This window comes from Dermacentor albipictus, chromosome 1 (assembly GCF_038994185.2).
Source record: "Dermacentor albipictus isolate Rhodes 1998 colony chromosome 1, USDA_Dalb.pri_finalv2, whole genome shotgun sequence".
In the NCBI taxonomy this organism is placed as follows: domain Eukaryota; kingdom Metazoa; phylum Arthropoda; class Arachnida; order Ixodida; family Ixodidae; genus Dermacentor; species Dermacentor albipictus.
In genome coordinates, this window is record NC_091821.1 from 12,319,908 (window position 1) to 12,338,699 (window position 18,792).

Here is an 18,792-nt window from a genome sequence, read left to right on the forward strand (position 1 = left end):
GCAACGTTTTTTTTTTTCTTCAGGTCAGCTTTAATTCAGCCCATCGTACACCCGCGAACAAAAAAAAAAAAAGGAAATGACGGAGGGGGGGGGGGGGGTGCGGTAACAACGATGCACCGAGCTGAGGAACCTGCACCACGAGAACAACGTGCAATACGAGACAGCGAGGCGACTAGGCTGCTCACCAGCGTACGAAAGCGAGAATAGAAGCTTTTGTGCTTAAAGGTCAGAGGCATGCTACCATACCAGAGGCGAAAGAACAGTCAGCGCCCCTACCTAACGTTGTGATTGTATTGATCTTTTTTACGGTCGTATCTATTTGCGTCAATACAAAGATTACAGCAAACAAATGATAAACTGAATTACTAATTCATTACGTTGTTTTTCTTTCTTCAATAGTTGTGGTTATGTACGACTTAGTTTTAAACCAATCACGGAGCAGCAAGTTGTGACATCGATGGTGTTCCTGGCGAACGCCACTGGCGATGATGCAGTCGGCCGGCAGCGACGTAGTGATTTGTGTGCGTGATTAAAATATTAAATATTTCGATATCGCTGCTTTGACCTACGCTTAATCATCTCCAATCGTCAGTCTATGCAAGCGGCAACAGAAAGATGGTGGCTTGAAAAGTGTTCGAGGGCCCCTTTAACCCCGTCGCCAAGGGCGACCCCAGATATCAGCCGGGCAGACTGAAGTCAGGCGAGTTTGATGCTTTCCACTTGGCATCCACTAATTTTCTCGCGCCTTTGGCACATGCGTACGTACTACATACACATGACGCATTCTCTTCCCCAGAACGCGCCTGGGCAGCCTTTACACGTGCAATTGCCAACCTCGTATTAGAGCACAAAATGATCACCGCGCTGCAAGTATACACGATGACAGGGAACATCCGCTGAGTCTTTCGCACCTCGTCATTCCGAAAGGGAAGGGAAGCAAGGCGAGGTGCTAGTTGGGGCGGGCACACGTGAAATGGGCTCACTCGCCGCACTCGCTGACCCTGAAGTGTAGAGCCTTCAATTATCTCGTCCACTGCCTTCCATTGCAGGGCTAGCCATGCACGCACCATGAGAGCGCGACGTTGGAGGTATGCACGCAAAAGATGACGGTCGGTGCGCTTAGAAGGGACGCATCCAAGGGCACTGAAAGTGCTCCTAGGCGGCTTGTCCTTCATTGAGATGCAGGCAAGAAATGGGGGGCCCGAAGTGCACGCGCATACATGTGCGATTGGTATGCCTCTGACAGGAATTCTAGGATTGAAGAAATTGTTTCCGGAAGGATTTTTCGACAGTTACGTAGAAAAGACACGCGTGAGATCAAGCCCCGTTCCAGGAACGACGACGACAGTTTCTGAGAGAGGGAGAAAAGAAAAAAGAGGGGTGATGCTTGCATGAGGAAATGGGGAGGACGTAGAAGAAGGGAAAAAGCGCAGACAGCATGCGTGGGCGCAACCAAGGAAGTGTTCAACGTGGCGAACAGCACAGACCGCGGGAGATGAGAGAATACGGCCAGGGAAACAATCTATAGTCCAGCTTGGAACTCTCGTGCAAAGGTCGTTTACTTGGTTAAGTTCAGTAGTGCCCGTGCAGGTACCTTGGCAGATGAAGGGTGAGGCCAAGCTCGCAAGATCCATGGCTTCCGTAAAACGGTGATTATTTGATCGACTCGACCGGCATTCTGAAGCGACGGGTGTTGCATAACAGGTGGAAGCGAGCGAGAGCACTGACAAAGAATCTGCAGGCTTGTCCGGTATTACAAGCATCATTAAAGACTTTACAATTACACATATCCCATAAAAATGTCGGTATTAATCAATCATGCAAGTTGTTTCCTCTTACTCAATCTGCAGCTTGTCTGGCATTACATGCAACATAAAAAAAAGAACCTTACGAGCGACGGGTGTAGCGAGGCAGATCGAAGCGAGCGAGAGCTAGCACTCACAAAGAAGCCGCAATACAATCTCCTCACCTCGTATATGCCTATAGATAGATGGTCACCGAAACCAACGAGACATATTTTTTGCAGGCTACCAGGCGACAAAGCAGCGTTACATCGCATCGGGCCACGCCGTGTGATAGCCGCAGCTTTATCGATGGTTCAGCGCTGCGACGACTGGAGTCTGGACGAGACAAGGTTATAGTGTGGTATAGGTGAAGCCCTCTAGACAATAAGCTGTTAAATAGGGGTAAGTCGGGTAGTGTCGTCGATGATTATTGTTAATATCCCAATGGTTCGGCTTCCACTGAAGAATAACAACGTCATGCCCCTTTTCGAAAGCAAGACGGTGTCTTCTTTCCTGAGGACTGTTCTCCCAGTTTTAAGCCGTTGTTAAATGGAGCCTATAGACTTGGCATCGTGAATACTTCCTATGTGAATAATATTTGCCGCCCGATATAACCAACAGCTGCACGAAGGGCAGTGAGTTCTGACTCCGTGGAGCTCGTGACTTGCGAAGCACATTGTGATTTCACACGAAACTAGTTCTTAACATGTACTTAACTAGTTCTAAACGGTGCTTAACATGGAGCTCAGGCCATCTGCGCAAATTCGGCCTGTATGACTCAAGCAAGAACGACAGCATAAGCCCCTCGAGGGATCATGATTGCAAGTTGACCTTCTTAGCAATCCCTGAAACTCCGAGGCGCACGCGAGGCTTTTCCGTGCACGAAAAGGAAGACGCGCTTTTCTTATGTTGAGCCACGGTTGCGTGTATTATATGTGGAGAGCGGAATGGTAAATAACATTGACAGAAATTGCGGCACCACGACCTTCCGTTGGCAACAAAGCGAGATGATAATCGGCGATTTGGAACAAGTGCCGAGTGGACGCTGTGAGCTCGTCAAAATGGCAACTTAAAGCCCGAAATTGGTGACAATCGAATCACGGACAGGGGGCAAGAAAAGCGGCGATTTGCGCTGTTATACGATGAACGTATTCCAACTTGGTGACAATAGTCACTGCGGCAGATATGGAAGTATAGTCTCCCAAGCACAAGTGGGAGAAATAGATGTATTTCGTATTCTCGAGAGCGCATACTGCAGAGCTTGCTCTGGACATGCCCGCAAGCAGAAACAGACTGCATTGTAGAAAGGCCAGACTGCAGAGTGTTTTCAGACGTAAAAAGCTCGTTCACTTATCAATTCTTATCATACCTTATAATTGCTGCGGGGCATGCCCCTGCTATTTAGTTTCAGTGTCAGCTGTCGCCGGTGTTACGCCTAGTAATCTTTAAAGTTTACCAACCCATGGATAAAAATAACGTTTCTGCTTTCTTAGTAACCAGGTGCTGAATATGCGCGGCGGCGCCCAAACTTCAGTCCAAGTGCCAAAATGCAAAACGCGTGTTTTTTCAACATTTTGATAATCATCGTGTCTGTGTCATCGCATTAAATGAAAGGCTCGGCTTACTTTTATTATTGCTTCCAATGTAGACGTACAACACTTCCACTTCTCTATTTTTAAACGTCTATACAAAATATTTGCTAAACTACGCCTTCAATATCTCGAAAATTCAAATGTAGCTTCGCTTTTTTTATCATATGTTTATCATAATCGAATTCACGCACTCGCAAGTTTTTCTGTACTTTGCCGTGTCTATATATATTACATTGCGATTTGCGATGTAGGCAAGCCTATAAATTGACTCAACGAAGCAGTAACGTTGCAGCCTAACTTTCGCGCAGCGCAAAAGAGTGCGACGTGTGCAAATGATCTTGTGAGTTGTAACTAACAATTCCACTGCCGTAAGTATATTGTCTAAAGACAAGCTTACTGTTTAAAATAAAGTTTGTGCCGAAGACTTGCTCACAGCGACAGAGATCGAAGAAATAGCGCAGTATCTTTTTTTTTTTTGCGTAGAATCAAAACTACATACTTCAACATTCCCTGGTTTACAAGCACACTGCTGTATGCGTGCATGCCTAATTAATGTTATATTTCTGCCAATACTTACAGTGAATTGAATTGGGTGGTTTTACGTGCAAAAACCACGATTTGCAAAACCGCGATGTACGCCGAGGTACTCCGGATTCATTTTGACCAACTGCGGATCTTTAACGTGCACCCAATGCACGGGGCAATACTTACGTATTCTGACACTTTTGCTTAGTTCATTCGTGTGTATGTCCCCATGCAGTACTGCGCTTATTTTTCTTTAGCAGGGGTTTCGTTATGAGAATATTTTCCATCGCTATTGCACACTTCATGACTTCTTGAGAATTTATGTCAATGTTGCACGTAAAAATTCTATGGGCACAACTTCGCTGCAACGAAATATGCTTCACGACCTGTGAACTACAACAACGACGACAACGACGACGACGACGACGGCATAGAGAGAGAAACAGGAGACGCTCACTTATTTGTATTTATTATTTAATGTCCCGATTATAGGAAAGGAAACGTCGGCGAAAACGCTGGACTCGGGCTCGTGAGCACCAATAGTGTGACAAAAAATTACACAACATAAAAAAAATGGAATGTAACATTTTAGGACGTAGCGTAGTATATTAGTCATGCGGAAGTTTACTTTGCTCGATGCCGTGGCGATGCGTATAAATAGAGCGCAGCAGCGCGATGCCAAATCACGAGGTCATAGTAAGAAGTGCATGGATGGCGGGACGGGCCGCCCGGCAAAAAGGCGACACGGTGTCATACGGAACTTAGCGTCGGCTCAAATCCCTTACAAATCGTGTAACCTGCGAAATGTGCAGCACTCATCAGCGCCATCTTCCCGGTCCTTGTCACTTTCAAGAGAGCCAACACTACGGCAATTCCGATCGCTCCGAGTTTCGGGAGTCGATCGCGTGGGTTCTGTTGTCTCTGCGCGGTTCGCAGGGACACACAACAGGGTATCGAGTCAGAGGAGTGAAATGCGCGAATTGGGGCGCAGGTCCTTCAAGCGGCTGAAACGTTAGGCGTGCACCGTGACACAGTGAAGAGCAAAAAAGAGACGACACGCCGGACTGCGCGCTCGCGGAGCGTGTAATGTATTCGACTCCTTCCGGGAATCCCAGCTGTTCCGTTGCGGTGGAGAGCCCGAAGACAGAAGGAGGAGGCGGGGGGAAGTACACGAACTCGGGTACAGCGACTAAATTAAGCAACAAGCGGCTTCGCGGAAGGCCCGATGTAACTGGGGCGACCCCGTGGGCAAGGCGCGATCTCAGGCTCGAGCAGGCATCATGTCGGCCGTGACCGCGACGAGGTGCACCGTTTCCCTGCCGCGGCGCTCCCTGCCACCGTCCGAACGGGCCGCCCCTGCGTGGCGCGCGCGCGCGCACGCTGCACGTGCGCGCGACGAAGGGTGGGCGCGATGGACCGTGCCGAACCCTTGCCGCGTTCTCGTAAGACAGGTCGCGCGCGCAGTCACGCCTGCCGCGCGTGTGTGTTAGCGGGAAAGGAAGCCGGCGGTGTCGCCCGGCGCGAGAACTCGCCGACCCATGCTCGGTCAGCAAACGGCGTGGACAGCGGACGAGCGCCCGTGCGTGAAGACGCCTCGGCGTCCGAAGGCGACGGAGTGGCGCTCGTCCGCGAGCGCCGTCACGCATTTTTGGCGCGAGCCACCGGCCATGCCAGACGTGACTGTGTATAAGAGGGCCATTAAAGGAAGGGACCTGTTTCTGAAGTTCCTGAAGCGCGACGCCTTCGCGCCGCCGTGCTAGCTGCTGCTGAAACCCCGACGGACGGACGAGTCGAAAGCGGGCGCATATGACGCAAGCGCGTGCCGACTGCCATTGCAAATGCGCGTCACGTGCGTTCGTTTCGGCGTGGAAAGTTACGGACCGCCGTAATGCTTCTAACAGCCGCTAAGTCTCGTGGGACAAGGGACACGGGCGCAGTTATTATACATACATGCTGTTTATGCTAAATAGGGCGCCTCGATAGCCGCGCCAGCTTAATATCGAGGCGCACTAACGTTAAACGTTACGGGGTGCCTCTCGTCTGCCGTCGCAAGAACTACGCTCACGGCGCACGACGGTGTTCTCAGAATGGCGCACGCTCTCAGAATGTCCGGCTGGTCCGGCTTCTCCGGAATTAGCTGGTATGTCGGTTCCAAGTGGTCTCAGTGTCATGCTTGGAGGCTACAGCTGATTCCGGAACCTACGTATCCGCAACGTTTAAAGCAGATTTCGCGAGTGACCTCAGTTGCTTTTGGACAATGCAGCGGGTCTTGTAAAGACGCCACTCAGAAAACCTACAAAGCAAGAGCAGGACTCTACAATGGACGTGTCAACCGCAGGGGACACAGGAGGCTTGTACCAGGATTACTCGCACACGGACTCGCCTTTGACAATTCTCAAGCAAGCGCTCAGTCAAAGTAGACTAGCCGGCGTGCGCAGGTGTGATGACGGCGCGGCATCCCTTTGCTGCGACGGTGCAGGATGCAGCAACGAAATGGTATAGACTCGATGTCCTCAATAACCAGCTACTCTGAGACACTTCAGTCCGGTTCAGTTACGTCTATCGTTAGTATAGCATCTCCATATGTCACCTTAATCGTTTGTTCTCTTACACACGTAGACTAGATAATCGCACTTTTCCTTCGCACTGTTATCTTCCCTGAGAAAGCTTGCTGGCCGTAGCACACTGCCTGCCTGCGTATTTGATTACCATGGTCACTCAGGCATGACTGCCAAATTTTACGAGATGATTGCACACAAAAAACTTATCAGATTTTCCTTTTTCACTATGGCCAACAAAATATATTTCCAACTAAGGTTAAGTACAAACAAGTTTTTACACACAACAGCAAAGTTTACACGCAACAACTCTACTTATTTTTTAATTTTTTTGCGGAGTTGATACATGTTGACTGGAACAACAATGCATTTCGCCGCACATTTTGAGGGTGTATTCATCGACGCTGGCACTAGGTAGGGGACGCCTATAGTATATGGGTGGGCTTAATTATGCCCACCCATTTACTGTTCAAATTACTGTTTCTTCACATCGGGGAAGACCAGGTAACAGTTAACTGTTACCTGGTCTTCCCCGATGTGAAGAAACAGTAATTTGTCGCTTTAAGCCTGGGCGTTGCATAGCCTAACGCATACTCGTCATTCAATGCACTGCATTCCCCAATGCATTCACCCCAACAGCGCCGAATGCAATGCCTGTTGGGGTGAAGAAACCGTACATCTTTATGCTACTGCCCGTCCTATGAAACGGAAAGGCTTGACCTCCGTACAGCTCTAAACTAGCCACACGAAAGGCCTTTCTCGTTGGACAAGATCTTGGAATCATGTAACCTTGCATATATCACTGCTGAGGAAGGCTACAAAAGCGCTGCTGCGACTTCTAAACGCTACCGAACTGAGTGAACGTGTGTGATACAGAGCATGGAACTTTCACGCATACGTTGGCGACATCAACACTGGACTTACTCTCCTTTTCTTAGTCTTTTCATTCCCTTCCCCCAGTACAGGGTAGCCAACCGGGCTCAGTCCTGGTTAACCATCCTGCCTTTCATTTATCCTGATATCTCGCTGTTGATGGGCTTGATGGTCTAGCTGTAGCTTTAATTTCGTAATAACGTGTCTTCTAAAGTTGCTGATTCGGAAAAAAAATAGAGCAATAGCGGGTTTTTAGTTAATGAATTGGTGAACTGGTGATTACCAAATGCTAACGTTCATGCCCTAAAACCTATATTCCGAAACATCGTCTCTTATTCTCAATTGTTCTGCGCGTTATAACCGCATAGTATTCGATGAAACCACCCGGTATACACTAGTTCATCGGCCCGAACCCACCTGTTCCCCCCCCCCTCTTGCGGCAACTGCAGAACTATGTGAGCAGGCTGCTGATATATGCAAACGAGCGAAACAGGCTTTGAACTTTCTGCGTACGTTTAATCGTTCACGCTTCATAGAAGCGTCCGTATACGCGTAACAGCCGCCAGCGAAGCGGCAGTGTGCGCAAGCTGGTAAAAAATAGAAATGAAAGGAGAAAAACAATAAGAATGAACGAGAAAGGATCAGTCTGAAAGGCACGTTTCCTGCGTTTCAATCGGACCGAGTTCTCCGAAACGCGTTATAGAACGGACGTTACAGCGCTTGCATTCCGGCATTACCATTAGAATGGAAGGCGAAACCGGTTGCCGGACGTACGATCAAGGTCGCGCACAAAAGACGATTAATAAATTAAAACAAAAAAGCACCAGTGTCTATGTTCACGGTGTGCCATAGTTACGAAGGTTCTACGCGCTCGCTAGGGCGCTCGCTCATTTGTGCTTTACTTTTCGCACACCTGCACGAGGGGATGAATCAACTGGGCGGTTTCTTCGTGCGCCATGCGGAATGGCAAGACAGCGTTATACAGGATATCCCAACTACCATGCACCAAGATTTAAAAATATGCGAATGCCACGTAGCTTGACAGAACCAAGGTATAATGTTGTTTGCTGTCGCTCGGAGATACTCAAATAATTTCTTTCTTCATTTCGCCTAAATAGATAATCAGTCTCAATTATTTAATCAACTTCTCAAATGATATAGTTAGATGAAAAGTGTCAATGAGAAAATTGCAGAGCGACATGAAAAACACCCGATACAACTTTCTGCTTCTGTCAGCCCGCTAATGCACGCAAAATTGCCGCGCGACTGGCCGCTCGAGGCACTTTGCGTGTATTGGCAGGCTTCTTTCACGTTCGGACACACACACACACACACACACACACACACACACACACACACACACACACACACACACACACACACACACACACACACACACACACACACGTATATATATATATATATATATATATATATATATATATATATATATTGCTGTGTCGATGTGCCATCGTCAGCGTGTCGTTGCCTTCCGACTATTGCTATTTTGGGTGCACTTAAAGAGCAGGCTAAATAGGAATACTAATTAAGATAAGCTGTACTAAAGGAAATGCATGTATGGAATATATATATAATGAAACGAGTGGCGACGTCCGCCTGAAGTTTCCGCGCCAGTCTAGCCGTGACAATGAATTTCAAAGTGCGCATTCTCGGCTGTGTCAGATTGCTTATTGATTAAGAAGGATAACGGTTGTCATCCTAAATGAGGCTATTAAGAACCCAACGTCACAAGCCTACAGAACTTCTCCAGCGCTCAAAACGGCCTAAATACGAGAAAAGTACTTTAAACTTCGTGACTTCACACTGGCGCACCAACGCTGCAGCAGCAATAATTGAAGCAGACTTTCATTTCCTCCCACAATAATTAATAACCACACTTTTCCACTCAAATGAATTGACAGTGGTGAATGGATGCTCTATGGCCCTCTAAACTGATTTAGTGTGGCTCGTTACTGTGACTTAAAGGGCTGTTCTAGTGTGATTTTTTTTTTGTAATCAAACATTAATCCAAATAGAGCGCGATAACGACTTGGGGTAATGCAGTCGAAACGAGAAGTTTGCCGAATTACTTGCAAAGTTGCAGAACGGGTTGTCAACCTCGTCGCTGTTCTTGCCTCATCCCTCTCTCTCCCTCTACCTCTTATTTCTTATCCCGCGTGTTACGCATCGTTCCACCAGAACCGCGAGGCTCAGAGTAATTGCACAGACGAGATGCAATCGCCGCGAAGAAGCGGGCCGCATGAAAAACACCGTGAAATTACCTCTGCGACGACAACAAGGAAAACAAAAGCAGCGACCGGACCGGTACAGTTCGCCTACCCGCGCCCCGTCGCAGACAAAGCGTGGCTTAATTGTATAGGGGCGTCATTTTTTGGCGATGTCATATCAGAAGCGGAGGATCCAGTTTGAGACTGCATTCGTTACCGTGAAGGTGACCGTGAAGTAGTGACCAGCGCGAATGACACGTTACAGGGAAAATTAGTACTGGCCCCCAAAACCGGACCCATCGGTTGTAACCGTGGGCGCTGGGAGCGCAGTGCATGTATCTTATTGTTGTTGACATCGATTCCTTCAAACTGCACGGTTACTGGATATTGAACTTGCATATTCTTTGGAAAAGAATTGAAAAAAAAAACAAGGAAAGAGAGGGAGATGGAGGAGGAGAGAGAGGGGGAGAGACCCGGGAACGTGCAGTGCTAAAATGAGTTCCTGTTCGGTGAATATTTCCATTTGCAGCCCGCTTTCGGCTTCCCTCGCGACATGTGGTAGAGCGATAATTGCGCCGAAACACGGAATCCTCCGTGTTCTTACACGTCCTCTATACTCCGTCGTCATCTTCATCAAATTTACAGGTGCGTTCACCTTTCCACGTCCCGCGCATCGCGCTGTATATGGCGCGCTTTTCCTTAATGAGTTCTTATCGTATTCGTACAACGACCCTGGCCAGCCCTGGCGCCCTCTCCCTCTCTTTTCTGCTTCTGCGAATTAAGCCGCAAGTCCCTATAAGGTTTTGAAGCACACGTTCTTTCTTTCTTTTTTTCTTCACGCGCACTGAACACGCTGCATGCGACGAACTTTTTTCACGGCCCTGCACTAAGGGCCATATACGGGTGCACGAAATGCATGACAACGCCAAGCATTACAACCCGCGCATTTGCATACGGACCAGGCGGTACCCGCTCTAATATTTTTTTGTTTTCTCTCCCATCTGTACAACGGCCTCTGCTTCACGTTTCGCCTCTCCAGTCTCGGAGACGCAGGGTCGATGCAACGTACGGACCTGCCCAGTAATGCACCGCGCACTCAACGGAGCGCGAATGCGCTCGCAGACAATACGATATATATATATATATATATATATATATATATATATATATATATATATATATATATATATATATATAAAGCGAATAAATCATCATGGTCGAAAGCGGAGGCAGCTGCAATGGCGAAGTCAGCTCTCTTCCCGTCCATCTGTCCTTCATCAGCGCCGCCGCTCGAAGCGAGCACGACGCATCTCCCGTTAAGATCTGCGGCGCGACGGCAAAGGCGCATCTCCGAGCGCGCAGCGGGACCACGAGGGAGGGTCGCTGGCGGAACAAGATAGGCCGCCGGCAGGCCTTCCCTCGGCTCGCTTCCTTCTTCTCGAGGAAGTCAGTCGGCGTGGCGCTTCCGATTTTAGCGAAGATCCGAAACCGTGACGGCGGCGCCGAGGCTGCGGCGTTCGGACGCGGCGACCGTCGCGGTAGCGGAGCGCGCAGCGAGGCGAGGAGAGGGGGAGAGGTTACGGTACAGCTAGTTTGAATCGTAACGGGCGCGGACTGGGGAAGCAGAGAGAGATATATAAAGAGAGAAACAAAGCCGGTCGCGGGGACGACGCAAGGGCGCCCATCTGCTGTGGCCGGGCGCATCGTCTCGTGTCCGTGAGATTGCGCGCGCGAGACGATGGGTGTGCAGCGGTGCACGCAAAACGCAATGGTTCCATCGACTTTACGAGCTGACGTTTTAATTGTGTAACTAAACAGGCGCGGACTGAATATCTTATATGCTTTCGTCGTCCTGGATCTCTGAGTATTCATGGCATGCACGAAGCCAGTCAAACAAGGATACGTGGTCTGCCTTTAAACCTGCTATTTATGAGCACTGAAAAAAAAAAGGAAAAGAAAATCGTACGCAAGCCATATGTCAGCGTATGCCATTATCGCACGCGATCTACAGCAGCTAATAAAAGCTGCCGACCTGTTTCGCACTGCGTTTCGCTTATGCGAGCCCAAATTAAAAGCTGTACAACAGAGCACAGGCCCTGCAGTGTACGATGTATAACATTCAGTGTACAAACTCGGTCGATCACCACTATTACAACGCGCCCCGGCCGCTCAGATATACAGAGCCAAAGTAGGCGAACGCACAAGATACACTTGACATCCTTTCTAAAGGTCCCCGCAGGCAATCGTTTTATGCGAAGTTTGAATCGTCGTGCAAAGAGGACGACGACTCAAGCAAGCGCTGATATCTGTTCATGATCGCAGAGATGCAGCGTTAGAAGACGGGACGATGTAGGAAGGAGCACATCGTAACGGCCCAGTGTCGTTGTGCGCCGCCTATGTTGCCCCCTTCTTTTATAGCACGCTACTTTTCTGTGATTTGACAGATGGTCGCTAGAATCACCGTGAGCCGCGTTCTGTGGTTCATTGTTTTGAAAATACGCATTTTGCCGATACAGAAGAAAAACTCTTCGCGCTCTGTACAAAATAGCGAAGAGCGTGAAAACGAGGCCATAACTGGCTCTTAAATAATCCTTGAAGTTCTACCCGTGTGCTGCACATAGTGCAAACTGGACCCTGAATTCCACCTACCACTCAGCCTGAACACACTCTCTCTCTCTCTCTCTCTCTCTCTCTCTCTCTCTCTCTATATATATATATATATATATATATATATATATATATATATATATATATATATATATATATATATATATATATATATATATATATATATATATATATCAGGCACGTACCCAGGATTTTTTCTCGGGGGGGGCCCACCACCTCCATCATCATCATCATCATCATCATCATCATTTTTTATGTCCACTGCAGGACGAAAGCCTCTCCCTGCGATCTCCATTTACCCCTGTCCTGCGCCAACCGATTCCAACTAGCGCCCGTGAATTTCCTGATTTCATTGCTCCACTTAGTGTTCTGTCGTCCTCGATTGCGCTTTCCTTCTCCGGCGCATTACATGACCTGCCCCGCTACATTTTTTCCTTTTGATGTCAATTAGAATATCGTCTATACCCGTTCGCTCTCTGATCCAAACCGCTCTCTTTCTCTCTCTTAACGTTATGTCTAGCAATCTTCGTTCGATCCCTCTTTGCGCGGTCCTTAACTTGTTCTCAAGTCTCTGCCCCATACGTCAGCACTGGCAAAATGCACTGATTGCACACCTTACTTTTCAATAATAATGGTAAGCTTCCATTCAGGAGCTGGCAATGTCTGCCGTATGCGATCCAAACTATTTTTATTCTTCTGTGAATTTCCTTCTCATGATCAGGGTTCCCTGTGATTAATTGACCTAGGTAAACGTACTCCTTCACAGTCTCTAGTGGCCGACCGGCGATCCTGATCTCTTGTTCCTTTGCCCGGCTATTTATCATTATCTTCATCTTCTGCATATTAATATTCAACCCCACTCTTACACTCTCTCTGTTAAGGTCTCCAATCATATGTTGTAACTCGTCTGCATTGTTGTTGAATGGAACAACGTCATCGGCAAACCGAAGGTTGCTGAGATATTTGCCGTCGATCTTTACTCCTAAACCTTCCCAGTTTAATAGCTTGAATTCTTCTAAGCACGCAGTGAATAGCTTTGGAGAAATTGTGTCTTTCTATGTGACCCCTTTCTCTATAGGTATGTCCCTGCTTTTCTTAGGTAGAATTAAGGTAGCTGTAGAACCTCTGTAGATATTCTTATGCGAAGGACGAGTCAGTAAGACGAGAAACTATATACAGATTATATATACAATAACGGTTGCAGCGCTGACCGGTTAGATTCACAGCGCGAGCTCAGTTCGTTCTTCCTCCTCTTTTCTGGAGTGATAGCGCCCACGTACCTCATTCAAACAAACAAATACCACACGCATGTAGCAATATTTTTCAAGCTTTTTAAGTAAGCGTTCTGTAGTCCTTGATTACGTAGTGCCTCTAGACTGCTGGTATCTCTACTGAATCAAATGCATTTTCGTAATCTATATAAGCCACATAGACAGGCTTATTGTACTCTGCAGATTTCGCGATAACCTGATTGATGACATGGATGTGATCCATTGTGCGGTATCTCTTCCTGAAGCCAGCCTGTTCCCTTGGTTGACAAAATCCAGTGTTGCCCTTATTCTATTGGAGATTACTTCGGTAAATATTTTATATAATACTGGGAGCAAGCTAATGGTCCTATAATTTTTCAATTCTTTGACGTCTCCTTTTTTGTGAATTAGTATAATGTCTGCATTCTTCCAGTTTTCTGGGACCCGCTCTCTCTCTCTCTCTTAACGTTATGTCTAGCAATCTTCGTTCGTATAAAGAGCCGCCAGTTTTCCAAGCATTATGTCTCCTCCATGGATCTTTGATTAAATCGACTGTTATCAGTGGCGTAGCAACAGGGGGGGGGGGGGGGGGCAGGGGGGCCGTGGGCCCCGGGTGCAAGGGGCCAATGGGGGGGGAGGGGGGGTGTCATATACGTCTGAAGACACCCCTCTTACTGCCGGCTACACCCCGGGAAAGGGGGGGGGGGTGCCAGAAGACTTACGGGCCCCGGGTGCCAGACGACCTAGCTACGCCACTGACTGTTATTCCACCTTCTCCTCCCGCTCTTCATCGTTTCATGTCTTGCAGGGCCCTTCTGACCTCATCGCTAGTTATAGGAGAGTTTCTGTATCCTGTTCATTACTGTTTCTAAGTAAGGTATCGCGACTCCTCCGGGTACTGTATACAGGTCAGCTTAGAATTTTTCCGCTCCTTTTACTATATCTTCGAGATTGCTTATGATATTATCCTTCTTATATTTAGTGAATACATCATGGTTTGTCCTATGCCAGGCTTCTTATTTACTGATTTCAGGCTGCGTTCATTATTTTACGGCTTCTTCAGTCTTTCTCATGTTATAGTTTCGAATATCAGTTATTTTCGCCTTGTGGATCAGTTTTGACAGTTCCGCGAATTGCGTAACGCTGTGCGGCCGCCAGTCCCATACAACTGCGTAGAGCGCAGGACTCTGCAATTCTGGACGTACTGCGCTCACCGCGAAAGGTTAGAAAAACACCCACATAAGCACAGCAGAGAAGTGGCTACGTGAGGCGGCTCGACCGATAACTGTAGAGGCGTCATTCAAAGCAAGCAATTATTCTCCACTTCCGGCGGCGTTTTCTCTACTTCCTTTTTAAATAAAAAGATGTTGATCCATAAATATTCTCGTAAACAACGGTTAACTTTTTTATTATTCGCTTTTGCTTGCAGTTTGGTTGTTGATTTGGCTCTCTCCCTTAGTAGATCGCTTAATTTCTCAACTCCTTGCGATTTTTATTTCCAATTGCCAATTTTGCACGAAAAGTGCTATACAATTAGGGAAAAACAGACAAGGTAACGGGCGACAGTCATCTTGCTTATGGGTTTAAGGGTTATTGCAGGGTTTCATGATGGACGCTCTTTCACATTATTTTATTTCCCACCTTATCTAACCCATATCACGTGTATATGGTTCCGGGCATCTGCCAGCGTCGCGGCGAGCCGTAATTCGAGGAAATAATGAAGCAAAGGCAAAAGTTAAACGCAATTGGCGTTTTCTCCAGCCGCAACTCATTCCATGAGAGTACAGGCCAGCTGAGTAACAGTCGCATCCCTCTCCTGGTCCCAGGATCAGCCTAAACAAAGAAGGTTGAACTAACAAAAGCAACAGCTATGCGCGTGATGGTTGAATAGATGGTGGCAACTGAACGCATCTCGAGTTAATCGCGTGGGTGCGGAATCTATGAGAAAACTTTCCTTCACATTACAAGAGATGCCGATAACTACCGCCACCTAAAAGGAGTGAAAAAGGCAGCAAAATGCTGACCGATGAACAGCTGCCAAGTCTCAACATTGATCTGGCGGCGCTTCAGGAATGTGTGAAGAGTGGTGGCGTGGGTGGGGAAGGGGGGGGGAGGGGTATGCCACATGATTTCGGGGGGGGCCCGGGCCCCCCCGGGCCCCCCCCTGGGTACGTGCCTGATATATATATATAGTTGGCAGTATATGGGAGACGACGTGTTCATCCCTGATATGAAGTGCTGTGCCACACGTGTCAAACATGATTCGTTCTTTTTATGTTACGTCATAGGCAAGCAGCCTATATATCTAGATCGCTGCCGCTGAAATAAAACAGTGCGGTACGTGCTCTTGTATCGTCTCCGTCACTCTGCCACCCGCTACAACAATCCCAAACTATAGTTTCTCGGTTTATTATTCAATTACCTTGAGTCTGTCGTTGGATCGTGAACTTGAAAAGATTTAAAATGCAATATCAGCGTGAACTAAATGCAGGCGCCGCGAACAGGAATACTATGTAAACCATGGTATCATCGAGCTCAGCAGAGTCGCAGGAACACCCGTGTACTTAGATTTAGGTGCACGTTAAAGAACCCCAGGTGGTCGAAATTTCCGGAGTCCTCCACTACGGCGTGCCTCATAATCAGAAAGTGGTTTTGGCACGTAAAACCCCATAATTAATTAATTAATTAAGAGTCGCAGGGAGACCAGGAGTCCTAATTCAGCCTTTGCAGGGGCTAGGTTTTCATCTCCCGTTTTGAGCTGTAACAGGCGAGATGAGCTTTCTTTTCCCAAGGACAATCTGTTTTCGCAAGTGTTACCAACGACGACGAGGGCTCCTTCTTCTTTTCCGCCCACTCGTACTTTTTTTCTAGCACTCAGCTTCGAATCGTCGTGCTGCGAGAACGCGCGAGCAGCCTGCCATCGAGCCCGCCATCTCCGGCCGAGCAGCACGACACCTGTCTGGCACTGCTTGGTACGCAGAGGAAGGTGACCAGACGCAAAATAAAGGGTTTAGAGAAAGGCAACCGAGCAAATGAAAGCGGTTGTGGACAGGAGATGACCGTCCGCCGGCCACCAATTGCGCCCTCCTCTCCTCACCGCCTCCTCGCCCGTCGCCCTTCAGGGCACGAGATGCACGAGAGCGTATCGAACATTAGGGCTGGGGAAGAGCGGAGCCAGCGGTGCTTCCGGGTCGCGGCAGCCAGCGCTTGGAAAACGCGGCGGCCAGCCGAATAGCAGCGCCATAACCACGCGCTACTGGGCGAACGCACGTACCGCTTGTTCCGCCGCACTCTTCTTCCGCGGTGGCAGCACCCCCCATTCGCCTTACCCCCTCCCTACTAGCTTTGTGCCTGTAGCCTTCACAGGTGGAGGAAGGGGAGGCGAGTACCTGCTCATTGTCCGAGCGTGGGTCTCCCATGCATCCACGACCGCTTTGTGCGCCGCGTCGCCGCCGCGCCAACGGCACAACAGAGAGCGCGTGTAACGCCGGCAGCTCGAACAGCGCGCTACAACAATGGCATCTCGCGCATCGCGGCGCCTACACACCGTGCGAGCGCGCGTGCGCGTCGGCCATGCGCGTGCATTTGAGTAGAACAGGATCGCAGTCGCTGCACTGCGCCGTCCGATCGACATAACGCCAGTTGTCTTCTCGGCGAACTGCAATGAAGTGTGGTGGGGACGTGGGTGACGTTCGCAAACGTGCTGCGCATGCGCATTACGCTCCTCGAATTTGCCTTACGTGTACCTGAATATACGTATGTCTGCGACCAGCTTGTCCTAGCTGTAACGTATGTGTGCCCCTGTAACGGCGCCTGTGAACAGGTGGAACAGCTTACACACCGCGAAACAGACAGGGCGCAGAATTCTATCGTGCGCGCTCCACATGAAGCCTTGACAGCAGACGTCGGTCGGGTCTTCAGCGCCTTGGGCATGTTATCTATTTACATTGTTGTTTGTAAATAATTGATTTTATTTCTAAGACGGCACTTGAAAACTAGAAACTGTGCTTGCTGCGTCTGTTTGCCATCGTCGTTGTTATCGTGTCGTCGGGGGCACTACAACATCCACAGCTTCGCTGTAGGGCGAACAAAGACGAAAACTTCGCCCACCAGCGCCATTGGAAATCGAACTGATGTGGCAATGTGCAGTTTTAACTATTCGAGCTTTCCTCGTTTTAAACACTGCGTATTCGTTCGCACTTTATATATGCAGCTCGAAAACCTCCACCGCAGTTGATTATATCCTTATTGGGTGCTTGAGATTGCTTGGGTGAGTTTTTGAATGCATGTGTTATCTTCATTTCTCGCAGTGTCTCTTCTTTCTTTCTTTCTTTCTTTCTTTCTTTCTTTCTTTCTTTCTTTCTTTCTTTCTTTCTTTCTTTCTTTCTTTCTTTCTTTCTTTCTTTCTTTCTTTCTTTCTTTAGAGTGGTTTCATTCCCATGTTTCTGAGTGACTCACAAGCCTCATTGCTGTGCTTAAATGAAATCAGCTCAGGAAAAGCAAACAGTACATTGGCATACGAAATAGAGAAGACATATGCCATAGCGAAAGATCTACAACACGACATAACTTTCCAGTGGATTCCAAGTCACTGTGAAATCATTGGAAATGTAACAGCTGATCACATGGCACGTGCAGCACATTAAGAGAATGGATTATCACTACTGCCTCTAGCGGCGAGTGATGCGCGATGTCTATTGAACGAACTATGCTGTAGATTGTCCAAGGACGATGCGATCTGCAGAATTCTCAATTATATAATATAGATCATGGAATATAAATCAATATTCCGTTTAAAATTAGCCGATCTTTTGAAACAACAGTTCATGGGCTTCGGCTAGGCACTGCATATATACTAAAAGCTTCCTGTATAGGATAAAAAAAAAATAACAGTGCTACATGCTCATGGGAAGATGCTGAAGAAGACATAGAACACTTTTTTCTACACTGTAAAAATCATGATGCTCCCCGCAAGAACCTTTAGGAAAAATTACATGGCTTGTAATTCGGTCACTACCCGGTCACTACCCTTAGGAAAAATTTTAGGTCCATGGCCAATAGAAAAACTTCAAAACATCGCTGCGCGCGCCTTAGTACAATTCTTGGAATAATCAAAGATATCACAAAAATCCTAAGTCATACAATAGTTATTGCTCGCATTGTTATTATTAACAGGCACCGTTAATTACATGTTCATTGTGTCTTCGTGTTCGTGTAGCATTTGTATTTGTTGTATTTAAAGTGCGCCATTCAAGAGACACCTAATTCGCAACTGCCCAGCACCTTAATTCCGCGTGAACATCTTGGTTTTGCGAACATTTATGCTGCGTGAACTCATGTGTTGCGTGTGAACA

At 47.8% G+C, this 18,792-nt stretch overlaps 1 protein-coding gene across 1 annotated transcript in view; it reads right to left on the reverse strand.

Annotated features, from left to right (window-relative positions):
• LOC139060188 (SH2 domain-containing protein 4A-like) overlaps nucleotides 1–18,792 on the reverse strand; it is a 400,299-nt gene that overhangs the window by 185,433 nt on the left and 196,074 nt on the right. The window lies entirely within an intron of this gene.